Raw genomic sequence first — 17243 nt, 5'->3', positions numbered from 1 at the left:
GTATCGCGAAACACCGTTAACCTCATAGTTTTAAACAAATAAGCGGAAGAGAATTAAAAGTCTTACTCGCACAGAATGTAATTTTTCACTTTGCAAAAAGCATATAACCTTTGAGTTATATAAGTATATTATGTATTTTATAAAATACTATTCCATAAATTACGCGTTACTAGTTGTAATATTGTTCAAAAATAATGAAAAATATTTGTACAGTACAGGATCTTAATTTCTTTTTCTTTTTAAAATTTACACCAAGGATACAACATTATCTCAATTTTTAACAAACCTGTTTTTCATTTGCTACTTTGCTGCAATGTACCGAACGGCTAAAAGTTAAAAATACACAAGTGTTGTTATATTTTCTTCAAAAGAGACGAACATGGGCAATAATCACCTTTGTTATGAGCTCTCGATTCTCAGAATACGACAAAACAAACACAAATTACAGAACGCAACCGATACACCTGTTCCTAAAAAAGTCAAGGATTAAAAAAAGCCACGGAATAAAAGTACAGTATCATGCAAGTCGGCTTCATAATCGTGTCCGTTTTTCGTGTTCTCCAGCCCCTCATTAAGGGTGACGACGAGACGGTTCCAGGAAACGAAAACTCCCTCGCGAGACGGAGATTCTTAGGAAACGACAACAACGGAAAGACGCCCGTTCGATTTTCTACGCGATGAACAATGGCCCCTGCTGCTAACACGAAAGTAAAATACGAAGGCGCGGACAAAGGTTGTATAGACAGAAGAGGAAGAACGAGAAGGCGCGTTCGCGTTGCCGAAGGAAGGCGGGTAAGGAGGGTGAAACGAACGAAAGAGCGAACCAAGTAAAATAAAAGCACCGTGGCTCGATGGTGTTATCCTCGCGGCGCATCTTTTGCACGGCCCTGTAGCCAGGTATATTCGGTCGGAGCCCGTAAGTCGTTGTAACTCAACTTACGTATATACGAAGGATTCATTATCGGCGGAGTCACGTACTAAGACAGACGCGAATCCGCAAATGGACTAAATAAATAATTTTGCCAGGGATTATTATTAACGAGTTCTTGGAACCGACGCTCGATCTACGCGAGCGAACCGCGCTCCCCCTTATCGATCGGCTCTTTGATCGTTAACATTCTCGCGGAAACCTCGCTGCGGATCTTACTCTCTCGTTCTTCCTCTCTGTCTACATACATACACACGATGTTTCTTGACTTAGGCGACTATACTTTGATATGGTGCTTAGTGCACGTGTACCTCACGGAGAACCTCCATAGTATGTATTTATTTATCTATTTATGGGAAAATATATCCATTAGAGTAAACATGTTCTACATAACATGAAATTAAATTCATAAAGATGCATACTATTTCATACAAATAAAGTTCTATACAAACTACTATAGATCAGGATAAGATACAGTTCTTAATTGCGAGCCTGGATTGGAAGAAAATATCAATGGAAGAATAAACACTATTAATGTTTAACACTATGCTATTGATATCAGTATGGTAACCATACACTCTTTTACGAGGCTGCACATGAAGAAAATCATAATGTCGCAGATTATTTATCTAACGTAGACATTTGTATTCTTTGTATTTCTGAAAATATGTAAAATTATTATCCTATTAAAAAATTATATTAAAGACATCGAGTATACTTTCTATTTGGGAAAGAAACCGAGCAAAAGAGGAAGCGTACGCTTGTGTATGCGATTCCGAGGAAAAATTCGCGTGACTGTCCGGTGTGAGGAATTCGAGGAACGTATGGACGAAGCGAGCGGTCGAGTAAGTTTTGTGACATAAGATGCAAGGGTTATTCAAATCTCGTCGAGCAGTGCGATTTTTTCCAAAGGCGAATTCCTCGGGTAGCGGCGCCACTGTGCTTTCGGAACCGGTATTCTCTTCTGGCCAACGTTATGGTCGACACTCTATGCCCGTGGTATACTTGGAAGCCGAGTTTCGCGGGGAGAGTTGGCCGCACGAACCAGAGAGGTTCACGGTGCGAGATCGCTCGAGGGTGCTTCGCCACTTTTCGTTGCCTCGCGTCGCTTTATGGTGTCTCAGCGATGAGTAAACGTCAGAATCCTAATAAGAGAAACATAAATGTTGGCTAGCCAACTGGCAACGAAATTTATTTTTTCTTAAAAAGGTATAATTTCACGCTTCTTACGAAAGGTACATGCTTTTATGTACACTAGCGCTCGTAAGTGCGGTACATGTAGATATACATATACTTTACATATAGATATACGAGCTGTTTCTGGTAGAAATTATTCAGTTTCATAAGAATTATGCGATTAGAGAGTCGAGCGGGAAATTTTAATTCCCGTGGAAGCAGTGTGGTATGTAAATCCAAGTAGAACTTCCATAATACATTCCAAGTCTGGTATTTAAGAACTCCGTTTCTCGATATCCGTTAAATATTTGCGACAAATAAATGTGAATCCTGAAACTTGATTCGCACTATACATCTAATTGACATTAAGTAATCGGCTGGCAATAAAGTAAGAAAAAGCTACATTCTTCTCGGTAGAGGTGTTAAAAACCTCATTATACCGAATGACGAATTTGTTAATTTTATAAAACGCTGTCTGCCACTGCCAAAGTGAAAATTCGTGCCAATAAGCATTCTCGCAATTCGAAATTCCAAATTAATCTACTTAGAGTATAACAAAAAAACGCTAGAGAATCGAATTTCTGTCGACACTAAAAATTACAAGATCGAAGTAAAACGATTCTCAACCGTTCTGTATCAACAAACTCGAAAAATTTCAATTCTTCGACTCCTTGGATAATAATAACGATAATAGTAATAACGAAAATAAAGATCAAATTCTCCATTCCAAATTATTTTACCACCACTGCTGACAATCCAGATTTGCAAAGAACATTAATCCTTCATAAAGCTTAATTCCTCGTGAAAACTCTTGAAAGTGTTGGCCATCCATAATACACCAGCGGTCACGCGATCGTAAGCGCGCGCGATCCCCCTGGATCCACACCGATTCTTCAAAGTCGCCGTGGAGGCCGCGGTGTATATACCTTCCAGTGCCACTTTTATCTGATTCGCGTACGGCAACGCGGTCGACGTTGCAAGAGGAATGCGAGGAGAGCCTTCGTTCGTTCGAAGCGAGCAACATCAGGAGAAGAGAAACGAGAAGAGAGAACAGGTTGGCGAATAAAGCAACGCGGCAGCTGTAAATCGCGCGTCGAAGCGCGAGATACGAGCTTGGCCCTGTCTCGCTTGAGGTCCGCAACGGCCGCCATAGAGATTGATCTCACGCTTCCTTATGGCCGTCATCGTCGTCCTTACCATCGGAATTATGGCCCTGATCCGCGTTGCGGATACGTCTGGAATTCCTCGAAAAGATCTACCCCCGGGCTACCTCGTTCGCTGACGCGCGTGCTCATTTTAGGGTTTATGTCATAAACTCTTTAACCACAAATGGATCCAGCCGCTAGATTAAAATGCGCGCGCCACACGGCTCGGGCAACCTCTTCTTTAACGATAACGGTTGTCGAATCGAAACGAATATTTGCAGTAGTTAATAACGAAGCGTTAATGGACGCCAACCAACACCAATGTCGTTTCAAACGTACTTTGGTGATGTGCGAAATTTTTTCAGTTTCATCCATACCGTTTATCCATAGAAGATTGCAAGAGAATTAAAAATAATTTTATTAGTAAAAAGTAAAAAAGTATTAATAACTTATTAATAAAGAAGGATACAAAAATCCCAACTAATATTTAGAGTACAGTTATGGAAAAGGGTACGTGCCATTGAGAAATAACATTGAGTTGTAATATCGAGACGTGATACTAATTTTCTCCCTCCTCCAATTCTGATATACTCAATCACAGTTGATCAACCGGTCAATCACAGACATTCATCGTACACGAGCTGTGTTTAATAAACCAACACGAACCTCATCGCCGATTGAATTCAATTTCCAACTAATTACTTCATAATTGTTGATACCCATTAATTTTCGATCTTTTTAACGTTCCACGGCGGAGCGTATTTTGTCATCGCGCGTTAGGTCGAACGGTTACGTTCGAACTAATTGCATTACGTGCGGAAACAAGAAAACGATTGGTAAGAGAGAACGTGAAAAGAGAAAGAGCAAGAGAGCGGCGATGGGTGGTGGAGACGAGAAGGAGAGAACGACAGAAAGAGAACAAATTCGATGACAAGGGTGGGGAAGTCGCGGAAAGAGAGTAGGAGAGGTTATGTCGCGGCTAAATTTAGGCCCACGCGTTCATGAAACCACCTGTTGATTCCTGGCAAACTCGTGCGACCACCATTATCGTCCCGAGACGAGTTGCACGTTCGATAATTAGCATTATCGTGAATAGTAAATCACTGGTTCCTGATAAGTTTAAAAGTTCTCTTTTTTTTTTTTTTTTTCGTTGTTTCTTTTATATCTGTAACGTAATTCAATTTGTAAATGTTGAATCGTCTCTTTTATACTTGAAGACCCTCTTTATGCGAGTAGAAAGACAGTTAATTATTTTCTATTCTTTGTGCTACTAAACATAAATGGAAATGTAGCGGCACATGAGTTAGAGGACAATTTGGATCATATCGTTGTTTTGCCTCGGAATATCAACATCGTTAGGACATACATAATGTAATAATAAATAAATTCCGAGCAAAACAATATCGCCGCTACGTGCAACCATCTAACAAAGACGAATCAAAATTTTCCGGTACTCCGCCGACCAGTATAAATAAACGAACACAATCGTAAGGCGACCAGTTTATCAATCTCAGTCTCGAGAGATCTTATTAGCGATCTAAACACAGTCTTTAACGAATCCGTTAGTACCGAACGTCTTAGCGAACATTCTCTGTATTTATTAAATATTTTTAAATACATTTGACGGTTTCAACAGCGAGTTATCTGGTCATTTAAACCTCACGACCAACCATCCTCTACAGAAATATAGATGGAAATATATTGAAATGAAACTGATCAAACGATTCTTTTAATTATGAAGAATTAGAATTTATGACCTTTTCTGTCTCGTCTTTTGTTATTCTCGTAACTATTTCGAAAACGTCAAATCCTCTAAATTTGGAATAAACCATTAATTCGAAAGCAAATACTTCAAATTCGTTTATATCCCTTTATATTCAAACGCTACGCTTACTTTCACCGTGGGAACGTTTAAATCTAAGTCAATCCTTCGTTTAATCCACAACTACGAAACTATTAACCCTTTGAGTGCTGAATACTCGCGGCCTATGCCGTCCATACGGATGGCGCGCGTCTAGCGCTGACGATCGCTGTGGACGGAATACTTTTTCGTTAGATTGAACTCTGTTGATTGACTATTCAAAGCCCAAATCGTAATAAGTTATAGTAATTCTTTTGCACGAGATTAAATGATTCAAGAGCGTTATTTTTTAGTTATTTTTAATTATTTATTATAAACATTGAAATTTACAGTTAACTAGAATTTGGGTAATAAACTAGAAAACAATAAACTAGAAAACTAAATTTAGTAAATATAACACAAGTTAATAATTTAGTTGTGTGTGAAAAATTCAGTGCTTGAGAAAACCAAAAAAACCAGATGTAGAGTTTTCTTACAAGTGGTGACCACTTCAACAATAACGAGGCACTATTGGCATTTGTTTACTGCCGTAAGGAATGCAATTATATTTATTTCACACAAACGTAATAGTATTACTTCTGCGTAGGTGTTCGGAAAAATTGAAAAACCCATACATGCGTCCTTAGTCCATGCCGGGCACTTACAGAAAACGCATATATAAGTCCTTAGTCCACACCGATAGCTTTCGCCAGACACCTATATGCGCCCACAGCACTCAAAGGGTTAACTTTAAAATTCAAATTGTTTTAGAAATGACAGTTTGAAAGGCACGACTTTTCACATCAGCATTGGAAATAAAAGGATCACCGATTCGGTTATAGTTAAAGGCTTTAAGACTGTTCAAGTAGCTGAAAGTCGACCTTCCAAGAAGGGTCTGGTATCGTGTCCCATCGAGAAACACGCCCCTCCAATAATGACAAATGGGGTCGAAATAGATACGGACGAACTGCAATTTTGCAGTATTGTTCCTACGTTGTTACTAGTGTTAACGTAGTCGTGTCTCTCTATGGGGATCCTCTTTGCGGGGGTGAAGCCGACCATTGGCAAACAAATACCTCAGGGATAGTCAAACCACTTGAAGGGAACAATACTGTTGTCCGGTCAGTGGTCGGAAAAAATTGTTAGGGATGAATTGGAGATGGTTGGCCGAGGGTCGGGCATCGAACGATCGAAACGGAACATCGACAGGCACCTGCTAAGAAGCTACCCTCCTGCGTTCCAGAACGTCTGTGAGAAGCTTCTTAGCTGCGCTATCGTAGCTTTCTATCTCGAACCATCTAGAGAATAGCGATTTTTTTTGAGATCTAGAAAAGAATTTTTGTTACAACAATGAGTCGGTAAGTTTTAACAATACTCGTTGAAAATTTAACGAAAGATTGTTTCCGACTGAAGCGAGTGGTTAGAGTTTGGTTGGTCGATAAGTTGGGTTTAGTTGGAGAATTTATCGAATTGTTCAAACAGACGATTGAGCGTTTAATGCGTTCGCGACATTGAAATAATCTCGTTAACCGTAAGTTTCTACTTTCTAAGAAATTTCGCAAACTAAGAGATAAACATAATACACGAGATTAGTTGGGTGTAACAAGGAAAAATGCAATGTACGTAAAGTATTATACGTACACTAGCTGTTTGTGGAATTTCTTATTTCACGAATATCGATTAAAACTTATACGCATCGAATTGAATAACAAAGATTATAAAAATTTTTGGACTTATCGCTAAAAGTGAACTAATTTCTTGAATATATGGTAATGTTATGTTAATTACAACATTAGGAACATACTTATGTATAATCAAAGAGTCAGAATATTATATAATCGCAATACGCATAATAATTATGTTACACAAAGAGTAAAAGCATACATTAAATATTTGCTGTTTCAACAGATTCCCGTTACGTTCGCGTCGATCTGCCGCGTCAGTTCGAGCTTTAGTTCCACGAAACGTCTCCCTTTTTTCGCCATTTGCCGGCACAAAGCGTTTACGCTTTAAGGTATAACCTCTACAGAAAGAAGCACCAGGTCTCTCGACCAAGTACTTACCTGCGTTATTACATATTTATGGTAAGACGTTTTCGCGTGGTTCGCGGAAGAAACAATCGCTAGAAATACCGACCGCGATTTTGAAAATGTTTCTCCAGTTCTGTGGCAGCGCCACTGGCTGTAGATTCTTCTTGGAAACAGAACGCGATGTATTTTCACGCCTGTCCAAGGTGGCTTTCACGTAACGAGATTCTACATTCTTGCGAGTACAGCACTAGTGCTGCTTCATTAGGTATAGAGCACGAGCGAAGCGTTTTCGCGCCGATTGCACGAACAAATTTTTCTAACAATTCGTCAAATATAGAAGAACTATTCACAAATCGTCGAACGAGTTATCTAATTAATGGATCGAAATCAAAGGAATATGTAACCGTACTTCTTGGAACTCCTTATGCAACGACGTTTATTACATTCACCAAACCTAAGGTAAAATTTTAGTTTACCAAAGGGCACGACACCCGATAAGATACCGCTTCCGGAATTCCCCTATCCTATGCAGCTGTGCACAGAAAGTATGGAAAGGTCGCCTGGTAGTCCACTTTACGATTCAAGCATCGACATAAAACTTCTTCTGGGAACGTTTACTGTGCCTCTCCGAGGGATCTAAATCACGATCGTCAGGGTGACACCCACGCATCGAGCGCTCCAATTTTATTAAATCGCGGGTCGCAGTTCGAGCGGAGTGGCTCTTGGTATCTTCCTATTGCCTGTGTCGCGCTGACGGAAGAAACAGAGTCAGGGAACGTATGCTTTTTCCGAGTCCAGATGCACTGTGCGCGAGCAAATAGCTAGCAAGCAACCCTCGAATGCAGAAAGAAAGAGAGAGAAAGAGAGAACCAAGGGGATCACGCTGGCCGTGCATCCACACCGGCGAAGAAGCGTTTCACGTAGCTACAAAGGGGCCGAGAGTCGTGGCCCCTGCTCCGTGTGGCTATGTGCGCGCGTAGAGATACTTAGCAGTCGCTCTACCTGGCTAGAGGAGTAAAGTAGAGAAACCGAGTGATCCACGAAGGAAGAAGGACGAAGACGTTGGAGGAGGTGAAAGAAGAAGGAAGGTGAGTGCCGTGGTAAGGTAAGGCGAGGCGAGGCAGGTCGAGGGGTAAGGGAAGGGTACGAGGGACGAGGAGAGGCTAGGAGTTGTCTTCTGGTCGGTCGAGAGGGGTGGCGAGAGAGGCGAGGAAGTCTGACGGCAGCGAAGGAGAAGGTGGAGAGGCACTCTACGGTGGTGGCGACTCCGGTGCCGACGGTGGTAGTGGCGATACCGAGCAACGTGTGCCGGTGGTGGTGGTAAAAGGTGGAAAGGGAGAGGCCTGAACGTGCAGGAGAGGCGAGGAGAGGCTCCTGCCCAGCGTGGACCTGTGCGTCGTTGCATGGCCGACCTGGAGACTCGCTCTCCGCAAGGTGAGACGCGCGGACCGAAGAGGAGGCCTCGAAAGATCGGCTGGAATTCTCGTGAAAGCCGCCTCTTCCTTTCTCGTGTTGTTTAGCGCGTGCGCTCTTTCTCTCGGTGTGTAGTATCGTGGAATCGCGAGTGATCCGTGAAACAATCGTGTGTCGTCGTGGAAATCTTTGTTGTTCGGTTGTCGTTGCTCTCGTAGAGCATCTTCGTCCGCGGGATATCATCGTGGGTGGATACGATCACGGACTACTATCCAGGCAGTGGAGAACTAACGCGTGGTCGTCTTGAGGCGAACGGACACGTTGACACAAGGGGAGGCTCGAGAACTCTCGGGGTATTGTTGTCAGTGGAAACAGGTTGGCCGAAACGGTGACGATAAACTTTCGGATTTTATGCGGACGAAGCAACGACGAAGGAATTCGTTTCTCTGGTGTGTCCGCTCTCGGCAACTCGAGAACAACGGTCGAGAGAACGAGTTCGTGGAAGGAAGCGATGCCAGAACGACGCAGAATGCGCCGTCAACGTGTTTGACAGTGATAACGCGTGCGCGCGTGCACCTCTTATCAGCTGCGTAAATTCGATCTCGCGTGTCACCTCGTCAGTTGATCTCATGGACGCGCCTGTCTGGAGACGTCTGCTGTGTTCTTTCACGCATGTCGACCGTTTCGTGTGACGTTGCGTGCGTTGATCGTTGTTGGAGCACTTCTGACCAACTCGATTTCGATATCAGATCGCACGTCCGCCACGTACTATCCACTCAAGAGGATTGTTTCCTTGACCACTCATGGGGTCACGTGGACGGCGTTAGTTTTTTCTCGATATCAAAGTCTCGTTTACGTGAAAGTGCAATACGAGTTTGCGGAACGAATATCGACAATGTTCTGTATGTTTCTGCCGGTGCACGCGGCTGAAGAAAACTTCGGGGACACGAGTTACTTGTTTTGAAAGTGAACGTTAGTTCCCTTGAAGTTTCGAACGTGCAACGTTTCGAATGCCTTGTCTTGGATATTTCGTCGGTCGAATGATCACTGCCAGATAGACGGTGAGTAACTTTACACATGGACACGCGTTATGTATCAGGTGTTGGGAGGGAAACCTTCGAGCTGTGTATAACGATCATACGAAACGGAGTTCTATCGTACGAAATAACTTCGTCGAATTGGTGTTCTTTCTTTTTCTTTTTTTTTATCATTTCGATGCAATCCCTCCTGTTAGGTTGTTTCTTACAACGTTCCCGTCACTATCGTTGGGACTACGAGTAGTCTAACGATCGTAGACTTCAGTTCGTAGCTCCATCGCACGTTCACGCGGCAACGGCGAAAGTTTCTAGAGAAACGTCTCGTCCACAGTCGAGAGACGGTCTCTCTCCGGTCTGGTAGATCGACACGCCTTAACTTTTCTTGCGTACATTCTTCCCTCGTGCAACACACAGGCCTGGAGTGTATCCTCGGCGACATCGGTCGAAACGCGGCCTTTTGCGAGCCGCCACCGAAAACGCGCAGCGACAACGAGACGCGCGTGTTTCCTGTAAAAAGCACGGCATACCGACGTTGCTTTTCAGCCAAAAGATTTATAAAGGACCGAGCCGGTGGCACCATCGCCATCGTGTTTCTTCCTCGAAATCGCGCGAGCCTAGACTTTCACGTACGAGTCGCGGCGCACGTTCGTCCCATAAATTCTGGCCGTGAACGTAAACAGATCCCCGCGAAACCATTTGTAGCTTGTCGCGGATCACTACGTGACCAGATATATAGGTTTTTACCCGGGCCGCGTCGACCGATCGCTCTTGATCATTTTGACACCGTGGTCAGGAAAAAGCACGATCCCTCGCGCGATCGACCACGATCGAGTCCCTGAAACTGAGGGCTTCACCGTTCCCCTCGTCTGAATTAGCGCTCGATCGACTTTACTCCGATTTCGCATCGCGGTCGTCCTGCAATCCGATCACCTTGTCAGAGGTGTATCGAGCTTAGGAACGACGAATTCGATACAGAGTCCAGTGTTTGAATAAACGTGTTTGGTCACGGGCTTCTTCGACTTGTCATATCCTCCTTCGCGTATTTCCCATATCTAACCGTTTGTTCTATTTCGTTCGTGGATTTTCTATTTGCACAGATCTCTCGAAACCTTCCTTACAAATTGAATTTCTCTTTTCAATATCAACGTACGCGCTACGTGCCGATCCAACGTTTCGACGAACATTTCCTCGTTCCCCTCGATATGCCGCGTTCCAATTGCTTCACATAGTTGTTGCACACGTATATACTAACCGACCGATCGTTGGTAAGAAACTCCGTGTCGATATCCAGGCCCACGAGCACGCGGATTGCACAAGCCTGGAATTTCTTCTTCGCGGTCTCGCCGGGATCTCTGCCGCCTAATGTTTGCTGGATCGTTAGTAACATCGAGAGACTTGAACGCCAGGGTAAGAAGCCGTCGGCTTGCGTTGGCGGCAAAACGCCCGTTTGGAAAACATCGACTGCCGAGCATGTGACATCTGCCACTGCACCGGACCATTAGGTGGCTTACCTTTTCAAACTTCTCGAGCCACGGGGAAATCATGGACCCGTCCACCCTTTTTCCCCATCGCCTGTTTCCCACTGGAGTTACCCCGTGACATCTGCTTGTGTCGTCTCTGCGTGGAATTTCTTCGGTCGCCACACAATTGTTAGTTGATATATGACGCTAGACTATCGATCGGACTAATTATCGATTAGACCGCAAATAATTTTTGTATTTGGGCTTCGATCTTATTTTTCCCCGCTTCATTTCTCTACGAGCGCTTGTAAAACTATGACTTTGTGTAAACATCCGCGGTCTAGTTGTCACGTAGAAGTAAAAGACCTTGCTTTATCGTAATGGAACGAAACATACGAAGCTCGTGATAAGAGTGATCCAATCTTTCCCGAGTAATTAGCCTCTGTTAATTTGTTAACGACGTTTTAATGATATTATTTAAAAAAATTGCAATGACCTATAAAGCTTTTTAGTAAGTAAGTACAAGGTAATAGATATTCGATAGCGATAAATTATACGCAGCTCAATAACGTCGATAGAGTTTGTTTCTCGGAAAGACAAATGTATTCCACCTCATTTGAAAATCATAAAATAGGGCCGGGATGATTTCCATGTTTCATCCGGGTACAAATTTATTCCTGCGTAGACAAAGTGAAGAAAAGCAGCCGCATAATTTGTTGAAATGCACTAAACGAAGCCGCATTAGGTTGCCGGTGTGCGAACGTTCGTCACGATAACGAATGCCTTCGACTCTTCTCCGCATCATTCGACGACGGATACCGCGTTTGGGATGTCGCTTTATGGTTATGCGTACATATGGATGCGTCCACTCGGTCGAGTATGATGTAGGATGCGTTCAGTGTTCTCGTGGAGCAGCGTATTAAAAGAAAAAAAAAGGAAAAAGGATATATATATCCTACTTCCTCTAAGGACGCGCCTACTCTTGAAACGGAGGAACTATAATCCGTTCGCGTTGTAGGTTCTCCAACCAAAGATAAGAGAGAAACAAAACAATAAAAAAGAAAACCTGACGAGGAATGACATTAGAATGTCATCCATATAATTAGAATAAAATTAAACGCATCCACTGAAAATGCAGTGGACTTCTATGTTTTGAGGTAATTTATGGAAAAATCCTGTATCGATGGAGCGTGGTGTGTGTTCTCGTAGATGCTGAAGAAACTCGGAATACCGATGACGTGAACGTGCAAGACGGCCTACACGAAATTCCCTTGCTTTTTCTTCGTCCTGAAAGCACGTTTCCCTACTTGCAGCCGAGAGGAGAACCGATTGTTAGAGTAATCGATGCAACGTGCATTGTTAGCGGTGGTTCCGCGCGCCACGGCCAGCCATTATTTTCAACGGAAAGACAAGACTCATGTCGGTGATAAATACGTTGCGCAACATTTTTGCCTCTTTTCCGCTTACTTCGATTCCTTGATATCGCGTAATTTGTCACATCGACCAGTTCGTGCTGGATGTGGACGGAGTAACCAGCACGGTTCGTCGCGGCGACGTAGGCGCGATAGTGTTTACGTTATCGCGACCAATCTATCTCAAATATTTCTACGCTTTACCTTTTGCTCGCGAGCTAAGTAATCATTCGATAAATATTATCGTAATTACGACGCTCGCATAATTTTACGTATCGTAAATCGATAATGATCGTTTTATCAGTTTCTCGCTTCATCGGTTATCATAGCTTTATCAGTTTAATAACAAAATCTATCTCCAAATGCGAAGAAGTAAGTACAATTTTTGTTCATTTTATAACTTTTGTGTATGACTTGATTTCTAAAAAAAAAAGTGTTCACGCGTCTTCCGAGCACGAGCACCTATTTTTCTTCTGAACGTTCTGTGAAAAATGTCGTTACATGGCTTTCAACTCGAGACCTTTTTCTGTGCCCATGAAAGCAATCGTTTCTGCGTGAGAAAGACTTGTGCCAAGTGACCGAGAGTTCACGGTTTTCCCGGACATAACGTGCAAGAGTCGAGAGCAGCGCGCGTAGCTTTTGGAGCATCTATGGGACACTTCAAAGCCCATGCAGGGGTCTTTGAGGCCCATCTTAGTTAGAGGATATTGATGCCGGATCCCTAGGGGTTACCTCATCTTCTTTGCTATAGCCTGGAAGAAAAGAATACAAGGTATACACGCACACAGACGTACTAGACTATTACTTCGAAAAAAAGTTTGTTTCCCTGGTCATAAAAAATGTTAATTTCTCCAGAAGAATTCGATATTTCGTTTTTCGACGATCTCCGTTTCCTTTTACCCGTTGATGTATCTTAAACGCAGAAATTATTAATCGACGATCATCCATAATTACTCTCTCTCTCTCTGTTTTTAATGAAATCGATATAATAGAATTCCATTAAATATATTTTGTTTTTTGGCCTCGTAAAGAAGAAAGAAAGGTTTTCATATAGAGAGATGGCAGAAAAAACATTTCGTAGATTGTACGGTGTAAACGTTTAATATCTTGTTATACACGTAATTTAGATAAGACACGGAATTTATAGAGCATCGATGACCTCGTTAATGACGGCAACACAAAGATCTGTCGCTCGTTAAAAGTCCAAGACGTCACGTTTTACTGTTATTCTTTGCTCGATCCGCAGAGTTATTAAGACCAATAAGGCATCGGAAACCTTGTATAGAAACACAAGTCGATTTGTTTACTCGACGGCGAGAAAACCTGCAATTTATGCAATTTTTTATCATCAAATAGAATAAATCTTTATTTAGAATACATTGTTCGTTGCGATTACAAAACCAACCAGCTACGACAATCATCACTCATCCTAATAACTGTTTGATAGCGTAATTATAGCAATTTCGCGGTGTCGAAGACGGATTGTCGTTGACAAGAAAGAGAAACAAGCCAATTGTCAGCGACCTTTTTCTTATGTAAGTAAGAAACTACGAATGCGCATAAAAAGAGAAGTTTCTATAATATTTCCATAATTAATCAAAATTACTTGGAAACAGAATTACGATACGATATAATTGGCAACAATTCGATACACTACGTGATAAATACTGTTACGAGTATTCGATAACCGCAATGTGGAACGTCAGAATCAACGTCAGAAAATTAAGAAGACGATCGATCTTCATCGACATTCAGCATATTGAATAATCGATGAAGGACCAAGCAGTTAAAGTATTATTTACGTAAACGTCGAATAAATGCAACTTTATATTCTGTACAACTATATAACATATAGTATAACGAATAGATATCTATACATATAATGTAGAATCACGTTAGAAGAAGAGAATCAATCCTGCAAAAACATTTCTACGGAAAACTAAGAGGGACAATGATGCGAACAAATCGAACGCAAATCTCTAATTAAATAGCAAACGATCTTGCATATTGATCGAAAATTGCGAGTCGAATCATAGCCCCTTAAATTTCACAATTGACTTACTTTCACGGCGACCACGTATCGCGGCAAACTTGCGACTGTTCGTGATCGGTTTTTGTGTTTCTCGCACGAACACTCGAGACGCGCGGGGAGAACATACGAACGATCGCGTTTAACTGGCTCGCAAATCGCTCACCGAATCGAATAATCGTCCGTACGTCTATAATAGTCGATAGGTGGCTGGTTGCACATCTCGGGAGATGCTGGAAGGTCCAGAGTCGAGGGAAAGGCGAGAGTGACGTCACCGGCAGGAATGAGGTTAAACCGATGCTAAAGTAACGCTCGAATGGTAGCTATAGCGTGGACCATGGTGCAGGATGCACGCGAGATGCATGGTCCTGCGAGAAGTGTACGCAGCGTCCCGGGACTCGAGGTTTCCCGCGAGTCGAAGCCGCGAACAGAGGATTATAGATCCGTGATTGCATCACAGATATGTTGGACGTTGCACCGTTCTTCGCAAGTACCTCGATCCTCTGCCAAGATTCGAGATAATCGAGCCTCAACCGTTTCTCCGTGTTTCTTCTTTGATTTCGACTGAGATATTAGCGAGATGCGATTACGATTCTCGCGATTTCTGGCTGATTGCATGGATCACGTTTGATCGTGCTAGAAAGGATTACTTTATGTACACATGTGGCTCACGATCGTGTTTGAACGCTTATCATGGAAAACTGTTACGTATACATCGTATGTGTCGTATAAAACATATTGAAATTTCATTAATACAGTAATGGAGAGCTATCGTCATGATTGTATTGGTAATATTAAAAAAAAAAAAACAATCCGAAAGTGTATGTGTATAGAATTTACAAGATATTTATTGCAAACATATTTCTAATAAAAAATTAGTATACAGGATAAATAGGCGTTTTAAGTGTACAAGCGTCAAAATAGTTCTTGTGAACATTGACGCTTACAATTAATATAATAGATAATTGACCTTTTAGGTACTTTTGCTAGCTATGCGAATACTTTTGTAGCTTCTATGTAAATTTTCATATCTCTTTCAAACTTAGCAATATAAGTTAAAATTGATCCAATCTTCGATGCTCGAGGGATTCACCGAATAAATGAAATTTTCGTTTCATGCGAAATGTAGAAACGCGCTTATGCTCGTGAAATATCTTGTTCGATATTGGGAAATGTATGATGCAGTATCGAAAAGATAAAGGGAATTTTATTAGTTAGCATTCGCACCTGGTAAAACTCACGAACCGCTGTTGGACAACGCTCTTATCTCTTATCACGAACTCGTATACTCGTAACGCTCGTTCGTACACGAAGCTTTACTTCTGCTGTCAACATCTAAATGTTAATCTTCAACGCGAGTCTTGCACAAACACGCAACTTACAACGAAACGAACGTTCAAAGGGTACCAGAGATCGTTCCAACTGAAATGTTTATAAATCTTTATAATTATACGATCAACGCGTCTGATATTCTTAATGTAATTAAGACTCAAACATAATCAACGATCAGTAGAATCATTGGCTTCAAGAATTCGTTTCAACTCACATTCCGCTTAAGAGAAGAAATTTCAAGAATTTGCTCGATATTTTCTCCCTTACTATTTTTCTTCTATTTAAATTCAACAATTCTATGGGGTATCTCCGATTTGTGTAAAAGGTTTTTATACTCATCTCTGTCATATTGGTAAAAAGAAATGACAACCAAAACGTCCAACTCTCCTCTTATTTATCGGCGAAGAGAAATAATTCCGGAACACTCAGATCTACTCTCTTTTGTCAGGAAAAAGAAATAATTCTGTAATTCTACGATGTGGTCGCCGAATGCTCTGAAACCTTTGAACTCTCGACTGCCCTCGCTATTTGCTATGTCACGACACAGGATCCATGGAGACCTTTGTCTTTAGCCAGAGCACGACTTTGGCTGCATAATATGCGGTCAGCCTCTGGACCAGGCACTGTCGGGTATCTATCTACCAATACAGAGGGGTAGCATCGTGTACCGAGCTACATACCAACACGAGTTTCTCAGCCGGGGCTTCTCTATCTACGGAGGATCTCCGGTGGTATGAACGAGCTCGTGCTGACCTCGAGGGCTAAAGATTACAAGGGCTCGCCACGACTAGAATTCAACCTCTGAACGAGATATATAGGAGCTTACACGTAGCTCTCTAATCTCTGTATATCCAAGCTTCGAGAGCACGCGGTTAGGTGGCCAAGTCCAGTTGCAGAAGAATCTTATGATCGCGTATTTTTCCGTTGATGCGGCTCCATCAGAGCGCGGAACTAAGCGAAAGGAGATATTATCTCGCGATGCCTCGCATGCCTTTATGCTTATACGCTGCCTCGTTCGGTCTCGATGCTATTGGTTTCTATTTCTTGCTTTCGCAATTTTCTGAGGCTTAATTGAGTTTAAAAAGAATTTTGAATTTAGAAAGGATAAGAAGTTTAAAAGACCTTGAACGGTAAGATTTTTAATCGATGATATTCACACGCGTTGCATCTGCGTTAACGCAACATTTCATTTGTAACGTTTTATAGCCAATTATATTCCATAAAATTCGTGTTACGACTGTACAAAGATATGCCAAGAATTTGTTCCGTATATTCTATTCGGTTTGGTATTAACGATTGATCTGAAAAATATTCCAGCGGAGAAATTGAAAATCTATGCTCTACCATAAAAATACATAAAACACCATCTACAAGAATATTCAAAAGTAACTGTTGTTTCCGTGCCTTACACACAAACGTACTTTCCCTTCGAATATTCATC

At 42.1% G+C, this 17243-nt stretch overlaps 1 protein-coding gene across 4 annotated transcripts in view; it reads left to right on the top strand.

Annotated features, from left to right (window-relative positions):
• The window catches only part of LOC100645521 (epidermal growth factor receptor), a 175750-nt gene that overhangs the window by 88456 nt on the left and 70051 nt on the right, over positions 1-17243 (top strand). Inside the window, exon 1 of one of the 4 annotated variants that reach the window (XM_003395879.4) lies at positions 8524-9593. The exons of 2 other annotated variants lie outside the window; for them this stretch is intronic. The gene's annotated coding sequence lies outside the window, so the exon portion shown is untranslated. Of the gene's footprint in view, positions 1-8523; positions 9594-12195; positions 12814-17243 lie in introns of those variants that run through there. One more of the 4 variants, XM_012309315.3, reaches the window with a different exon arrangement.

Source organism: Bombus terrestris, chromosome 6 (genome assembly GCF_910591885.1).
Source record: "Bombus terrestris chromosome 6, iyBomTerr1.2, whole genome shotgun sequence".
Classification (NCBI taxonomy): domain Eukaryota; kingdom Metazoa; phylum Arthropoda; class Insecta; order Hymenoptera; family Apidae; genus Bombus; species Bombus terrestris.
The sequence above is the reverse complement of the archived record's forward strand: the minus strand, read 5'-3'. Positions and strand labels throughout refer to the sequence as shown.